Source organism: Octodon degus, unplaced genomic scaffold (assembly GCF_000260255.1).
Source record: "Octodon degus isolate 3935 unplaced genomic scaffold, OctDeg1.0 scaffold00264, whole genome shotgun sequence".
Classification (NCBI taxonomy): Eukaryota; Metazoa; Chordata; class Mammalia; order Rodentia; family Octodontidae; genus Octodon; species Octodon degus.
Genome location: NW_004524840.1, coordinates 1759281 through 1768021, shown reverse-complemented (window position 1 = coordinate 1768021; position 8741 = coordinate 1759281).

The following is an 8741-nucleotide window of genomic DNA, read 5'->3' as shown; positions in this document are numbered from 1 at the left end:
AGGGATATAGATGGAAGACCATTTTGTATCTGTGTATTCAAAATGGTTAGGATAGATATATAGCTACATTCTCTTAATTCAATACATAGAGGGATTTGTTTTAATAGTGTTTGTAAATAGGATATCATGTCTGCATCTTGTGTAACAAATAACCACTAGGAAGGCAGTATGTAATGTGTTAATTATTGGAACTGTCCTACCAATTTGATTTGAAACTGTCTCATTGCTATTTTTTTCTCAATAGAATTTTGGAAAAAAAAATAACGTATTCTTTAACACAATATAGTTGTTTTCATTCATATAAAAAAAGAAATCGCCTCTAGTCACTCTTTACTAGTGACCAGGCAAAGATAATGTGTTTATTGCCCAGAAGCAATCCAGAGCACCTGGGAGTGTCCTGGGCCAGGGATTAGGTCAGCTCACTGGAGCACTGTGGACAGAAAGACCTTTACACTTTCTGTCCTGTTTAGGAAAAGTCAATATGGTCTTAAGTAACTACTTGGATTGAACACATTACCCTTATGCCGCCCCTAAATTTCAGGATAGCTTTGTATTTCATCTATACCTCTCAGAGAATCTATGGTGGTTTATGTTTTTGTTGGTCCAAATTTGTGGGCTGCTTAGTTTCTGTACAAATATATTCACCCAGGTGCTTCCTAATGCAGACCCCTTCTTAGGTGTACACACTGAAGTGTGTGATGTTTTCCAAACAGGAGGGTTTGATTCCCCAAGATAATCAAGTAGTTTCTGAAAAACTACAGTCCCCTTCCACTTTTGATGGCTCAGTAGCGGAAAGTGAGTGAAACTTTCATTTGCAATCTGTTCTATCCAGTTGAATCCTGAAAATATAAACTTAACAAATAAACCAAGGGCGAGCATTCTTCTTTTTTCAGTTTTTAATGCTGTGTCCTCAAATTCTCATTTTATTAGCTTAAAAGGTTAAACATTTTAGATCCATTGGTAGCTCTAAAAATTTAGGTCTCAGAATACACTACAACATCCAAAAGGTCCTCATCTAGGAGGAATGCTTATTAAATCTTCCCAGCAATTAAATCTATCTCAGAATTTGCATTTCCTTTTCTACTGCATTCATTAAAAAATTCCTATTCTCTACTTAAAATGTTTCCAATTTTCCCTGTGTCAGAGCTTCTCAGCTTTGTCAGTGTTAGTCTCCAAAGGAGAAGCACTGCCAGGAGATGGAAGACAAGTCTGTTGCACATCTTCAGCAGCCGAGATGGTGTCTTCTAGAAATTCCATGTCTTCTGTTGTAATTATAATCAATGCAATATTTAACCTAGCAATATCTGTTTCCATATATTGTTTAATATTTTAAAGTACTGGATAAATCATTTCAATTTATATGTCCCAAATCTCTGAGAAATCTGACAATTCTGGAAGGTATTTCCTAAACCTCCCAAGCAGCTATCTTTTAGCACCCCATGCCTTGCCATATGCACGAACTTATTTTGGGAAGTGAACATCACAAGCTTTTGAAGTCTAAAGGCATAAGCAAGACTGATATTTTTCATGCTGATTACTTTCTACATTTCACCAATGATGTCATATTGCAAAACTTGTATCCTAACCTCTTCTGAGCGATGGAATGGAATGTAGGTAGACCAATCTTCTGAAGGACTTGAACAAACACTTGAAATATTTTCTTTTTAAACTCTTCTGTCATGAAAGGGATGGTGTTGATGGCAAATGACTTGATTTATGCACTTTGGACAAATGTTCAGAAGTCCTTCCTGCAGTATTCAGTGCTCATGAATTTATGGACAAGAGTTAGTGAATTTTGTGGTATTTCATAGTTTAAAAATAGTTCAAGAAATAAACATGTTATGATGGAGATATGAAGACATACTGAACATGGCTGGCTACACTATAAGGGAAAAATGGCTAGCTACACCTTCATAGTCTGGGAAAGAGTAAGTCTAAAGGTCATCTAAAAGGGGCTGGTGAGATGGCTCAGTGGTCTAAAGCACCTACTTAGAACAAGCTTAGCACAGGGACCGCGGTTCAATCCCCCAGCACCACATGCCAGCCAGCCCCGCCCCCTGGTGGGCTGAGCCGGCCACACACACACACACACACACACACACACACACACACACACACACACACACACGCACACACATAAATAAATAAATAAATAAATAAATAAATAGTAAAAACAAAAAAAAGGTCATCTAAAGGCACAATACTCAAGCTTTACCAAGTATTAGCTTATGGTTTGAGACGAATTCTGTAGTATCGTTGAGGTTCCATCACACCTTCATACATTTCCGATGATAAACACTTATCATCTTCTCTTCAAAGACTATTAAGAGAGTGCTATGGCATACTTATATTTCTTTCCAAGTCCAAAATATAGGTGCATGAAATGACATCTCTGTATTTCTTTGTTAATAGAGAAGTGTGGAAAGTTATTGATTAAACAATAAACTTCTGAATTACTTCTGTCACTGCTTTCTCTAGAAGAACAAAGTAATCAGTAAAATAAATGATTTATTGGATTCAACTCCATGTGAACTACTTACAAACTTTTAGCCTTATGACAGTGTCCTTACATTCATTAGGCCTCAGTTTATAGAAATGGAACTTCTAATGAGAATGTGTAGCAACTACTGCTCTGCTAAACTGAGAGTAGCCACACAGTTTTCAGAGATTGGCACAGAAAAATTTTAATAAGCAGACACTGTTGACACTGAACTGTGGTAATCAATCATAGTAAAATGACATGTATGTTATTGATCCACAAAGAACTTTTCTCTTTACAATAAATTAGAGTCTTACTCTTTGAAAAAGATAATTAAATGCTATTTTCATAATCCCACAAGAGTAGGGCTCCAGGGAAAGAACTGAGCTATCATATTGAGTAAGGGATAAATAATGTTTCAGATAAAGCAGTGGAACTGTGAAAATATATATCTTCAGTATATTAAAGGGAAAATATTTAATAGAAAACAAGTGCAGAAGCCAGCACACAGAGCCTGTATGTCAGCAAAGTTCAGGGCAGTGATGGCTTGGAGCCTTGACTCTACTCTTTACCTCAATAAAACAGTATCTTACTACATTGCCACCAGCATTAAAACCTGCATACACTTGACATATTTATGTAAAATATAGTACTGTAAAAACCTAGGGAGGAAAAGTCTTTCTTTAGGTCCCACCCCCTTAGTCACTGACAAGAATCTATAATGAGTGTAATTAAGCTAACTTTCCTTATGCTGAATTCCATGCCATTCTTGCTTGACTTAATTACTTAGGATTTCATAACACCACTTGAACCTTTGAGCTGGATTTTAGTCACAGCTTACAGGTATGCTAAAATCTTTACTGAGAAATGGGAGAAGAAAACTGACTTTTTCTGGCTGGGGACATGGCTCAGTGGAATAAGCACTTCCCTGGCAAGTGCAAGGGCCTTAAGTTCAATCCCCAATTCTGCAAAAACAGGAAAAAAAAAACAAAACCCTGACTTTCTCCTGTAGTATCTCAGCAAAACTTTCCCCCTGCTCGTGAATTTCTAGAACTGTTTTATACTGTCAACTGGACCTAATCTTCTCATATTCAATATTTGGTAGCTCTCTTCAGGGAGAAAGAGATTGAGGTGACTTCGAGCTTCACTTGGAAAACTCTTCTTGGAAGTGAGAATAACACTGTATTCCTATGTCCCCAGAGTAATAACAATTTCAACTCTACACTATTAGTGATCTTTGGGAGGAAAGTGACTGCACTTTAGTGAACATGATATCATCTTAGTTAGCTTAAAGTTAGCATTAATATTTTATACTGTCTATGAGATATTAGCTGTACAAAATCCTAAGTTTAGAAGTGTATCTTCCCTCCCTTCAATAAAAGCTGTCTTTTCCTCATAATGCACCTTCCAGCCACAAGCAGTCACTCACTTTGATTAGATATTCACATATTATAAAAGCCATAAAGCCGAGTCCAATAGAATAGTAACCTACTTTCAAGCACTAATCCCTTTTACAGAAGTAGCTGTATGAGTCCATGTTTTTCTCTATTTGTTATGACCTTATTTTCCCAGAGATAAATCTCCCACATCACAAGCTGCTATTGCAAATATGAAAGATACAGAATTGAAGAGGCGCCAGCACCATTTTGATTATTCCACTTCTGATTTATTTTAATTTTCTTGTATGTAGTAACTGTAATCCTAAATTTGCCACATCCTCTGAGAAACTGTTGATTTCAATATGCCAAAATGTCTTATGTGCTCTGAAAGCACAGAGCCTTAGAAAAGATATGCTGACTTCAACTGAAAGCCTTGAACTTTCTTAAAAACCTCAGCTTAAAATCCCCTTTCACATCTCACTGGGAGAGATGGGCTCTCTGCACAGTGCATGTCTTAGCTTTCTTTGCTTATTTTCCTTATAATGAAGTAATTATTCTGTGTACCTTCCGTGACCTACATAACTCAGGGTTTCCACCTCTGAACGCCCTTTGCCTTTCCCTTTCACACTGTAGCATACTGCATTCATACTGGCTTGCACTCCTCTGCCACTGGCCTTTTCTGGTATTGTGTTTGAGTAAGCATCATCAGTTGTTTGTCCAATTTTCTCTGAAAACAAGAAAAGGCAAAAAAGTTGGTAGCAATGTGAAAGTGTCTACCAGGAACCAGAAAGTTTTGGAACACTGATGGGATTCCAGCAAGTGTCTTATGTGACTTAGGTTTGGATTTTGTTGACTTATATCAATTTGTCCACTAAATGGATGTGTATATTTTCAAGCTTCAAGTGAGGTCTACTAAAAGTTTAATACAAAAGGACCTGTATGAATAGATTATTTTAACCAGGTGCCATTCTAAAACTCAGTAGAAAATTACACATCCTGGCTCAACCACACTAAGTAGTGCTTCAGTTCACAAACTTAAGTCTTTCCATGATTCTGGTCATGAACTGAATTGCTCTCAAACTGAACCAAATTCCTCCATAAGGTTCAGTATCACCAGCTTCAGAGTTCAGGAACAAAAGCAAAATTGTACTGACCACTTCTTTTCCTGAACTGAATCATTTTCCCGCAGAAGCATTGGTGAAACAAGGTTCCATACATTGAAAATTAAGGAGTCACTCTTATTTTATCCCATGTAGACCAATTCTTTCCTTTTGTAGTAAATTTCATAATTGATATGACTATATCCAATTTATTTCATGCTCATAGAGCAGTATTTCTTGGGGGGAATGCATCCTCTTGAAGGGGACTTAGGGGCCCTGGCCCCTTCTCCATTTTCTCTTTCCTACTCCATCATCATGGGTGAGGTTTTTTTTTTTTTCCTACAGTGTGCTTTCACCAAGATGTGTTGTCCTGAGACAGGTGCCGAGGCAGCAGTGAAGACACAAAATAAACATTTTCGGTCTATAAGTTGGTTACCTCAGATGTTTGATATCCTAATGGGAAGAGATACATAATAGAACTACTTGGAAAAGCAAATAGACTAGATACTTACCCAGATGCTTAGGTATTTAGCCCCCAAATCATAGAATAAAACCGGGTCACCAAGAGAGGTAGGCACTGTCTCTGCTATGAGGAGAAAGCTGTCATTTCTGGCAGCTTTGCCAAGGAAGTCCCACCACAGAGGGTGGCTGTGGGACCATACATGTACTGTCAGTACCAAGTCAATCAAACAGATATGCTGACCAGTTATTGTCTATGAAAATCAGGACTAAAATAAATTCCATGTAAGTTCAGTTAAATTTTAGAGCCAAGATGATATTCAAAACAACTTTGGACTGGGTGAGATATGTTTCACCGTCTATCTTCTATAGTGAGGAAAGACATTCCAGGTATGAGCAGGAGGTGTCAGGAGGACCTCATGCTCTCCCTCCTCGGCACTGATGCCTCCTTGTCCTTCTTCCTCTGCCCCTACTTCTGCTTTCTTGTCTCTATTTTTAAGATTTATATCTTCAGATTCTCTTTTTCCCACCCCAATTTTTCTCAATGCTAGTGTCTTTGCTTTTAATATTTATTTTAAATTATCAACATATTGTTCTTTTGAAATCTGTTCATAAAGTCAAAGAATTTTGTAATGCTTATTGGTAACTGCTTATCCTTCATTTAGAACAATGAGTCTATGGGTTCATTACTTTAAGGAAGCATTCCAACAAAGTTACTATTTTTATAATGTTCTGAGGTTGAGGACTGAGGGGACAAAGATAATAGGTTTTGGAGGAAGAGTGATCTGAGCTACCTCTTGCTAACTCTGCCATGTACTGGTCTTAGGTTCCACAAGCCTCAGTTCCTCCATCTGGTCCACAAAGACAATCATACCTACCTTCGAGGGATGTCATGAAGATTTACACTATAATCTTTTTGAAGCACTCATCAAACTGTAGGTTTCAGGAACACTAAGTGATAGTTTTGACTGATTCTTCACACTTCTTCTTGCTCTATGATAGCCTCTCCATACAGAGTGCATTTGCTCCTCAGCCTCGCTTGTGTGCACCCTTCTCTTCATTTGTTAAAGTATCAGAGAGAAAAACCATAGTGCCTGGTTTTTCATTGCATAACAGTTACGCAGAATGAGGGTTGCAATAACAGTACAACTATTTAGGGAAAGGCCCTTGGGCGTCCAGAAGACAGCATAATATTTCAGTAGGTGGCAGCTTTTGCTCTTGAGGTAGGGCTATTGATGTATTCTTCACCCAAGTTACTGCATACAAATCCAGGCATGATTTTATGAAGAAGACATACTAAGTATAGATATAAGGCATGTACTTTAGTGATCCTCCTATCTGCACATGTGTGCATTCATATACAAGTAATAATGATGTGTCTGCTATTTTAATGAATTTATAGCCAAATACCTCAAATACATTAGAGCTCTGTTATGGAAATAATAAGGAAATCTGCATTAGTTTTCTTTAGCTGCTAAAAAGTTCAGGAATAAGTATATGAACTACAGCTCATTTAATCCCTGTGCTCCTTTCATCTATGCCTTTGTTCTATTCCTTTTATGATCATTGTGATTTGTACAAATCAGTCAGTTGAGAATACCTCTATTTTGTAATATGCAGGTACTGAGCTCAGGTATTTTAAAAAAATGATCATGAAGTTGTATTGTAGCACAAAACAGAGAAAAGTTTCATTTATTAGCTAAGCGTAAAATTGTTGTGTGAGTTTTGAATTATCTAAATGTTTATATATTATTGACAATAGCTTTTTGTTCCCAAAATCAGGAGCTGTGCATCCTAAGTACCTTGACAAATTCCTCTAGAAGAGCTCAGGATATTTTGTTCTCTAGCAGAGTTTATTTATTTTTAGTGGGTATTTAATACAAATGTCATGTTTTTAAGTAGTAGTATCATATGTGTTTTATTCTTGGGCCAAGTTTTAGCCAGGATTTAACATTTCTTACACTTGAGGAAGAGTGTTTATCTCTTAAGTTGATACATGTAAAGAAGAAATGCTGCATAATGCTTTTAATAAAAAGATCTCAAAACCCTCGCTTTGCTCAACAAAAAAAGCCTACATATTTTTATTATATTTGCAGTATATTTTGTAGAATTGACAAATTTGTTTCCAATCAGTGTGGAAGTTCCAACAATCCACAGATGCTAGACGTAAAGTTTACTGGATTTACTCCCAACTTTTGCCTCAAACTTTTGAGGCAAACTCCATTTCAATTTATTCATATTTTTCATGTATGCATTTGAGAGCACACTTTAAAAAAAGACAGTCTTATATTCTACTATAGATTCGATATATACCATTTTTTTCTGTTCAAAACTAGACAGTGATTCAGCAGTCTGGCTATCTCCGGAACACACCATCTGAGCAGTTGTGCAGTGTTCAGGGGCACAGAGATGAAACCCTTATCAGAGCTAATCTCCAGGAACTAGCAAGACCAGGATCCTGCGTATGATCCTGATCTTTGTTTTCAAAGTATGGTGAAACCAGAGAAACAAGAGAAAACATGCAACACATTGACATAGGCAAATATGAGTTTTGTCTTGCTAAAAAAGTCACATAAACAGACTTTCTATTAGATGAAGTTGCTCTTTTTCCCTGTTTATGTCCTTGTCTGGGAGCAGGGAAGCAATGGAAAGGCCAGGAGAGGGGTACTCATCCATTCCCTGCCATCTTTTCAACAGCAAATGATGGCATTCTGTGTTCCCCAAGACAGCTTCAGTACATGCCAGCCAATCTTCTTTCTTATCTTTAACTTCACACCTAAAGTTAAGTGTAGCTGAAAAATAAATAAGGCTATTTTTAAAAATACTGTGTGAGAAAACAGATGTATATTTTCCATAGAAACCTTTTAAATGACACTAAGTATTTCACATGTAAATAAGCTGCAGGTGTGTTTTTTAAAGGAGCGTTCTGGACTTTGATATTAACTAGCTCTATTTCCTTCTCTATTGTTTGTGAGACATGCAGAACAGAATTCTGCTTTGGGGCAACTGGTACTACACTTCAACTCGAAAACAAATATTAGTAATCACACTGTTTATTTGCATAGTGCCTTTATCCAAGGAAATCTAAACCCTTTAAGGGCCATTAATTCTTACTGAAAACATTCCATGAAGGCAACAGGCAGTTTCTGCTCTCCTGGTGCTAGAGGAGAAACTGAAGCAGAAGTCCTGTTAGGATCAGTGACAACTCAAGCAAGAAAGTTTTTTGATGGAAACTGATACGTTGAGGTCACTGGATTTTAACCTGTTAATGTAAACTAGCTACCCTGCAACGAAATCTGTTTCATGTGTTTTATTTATTTATTT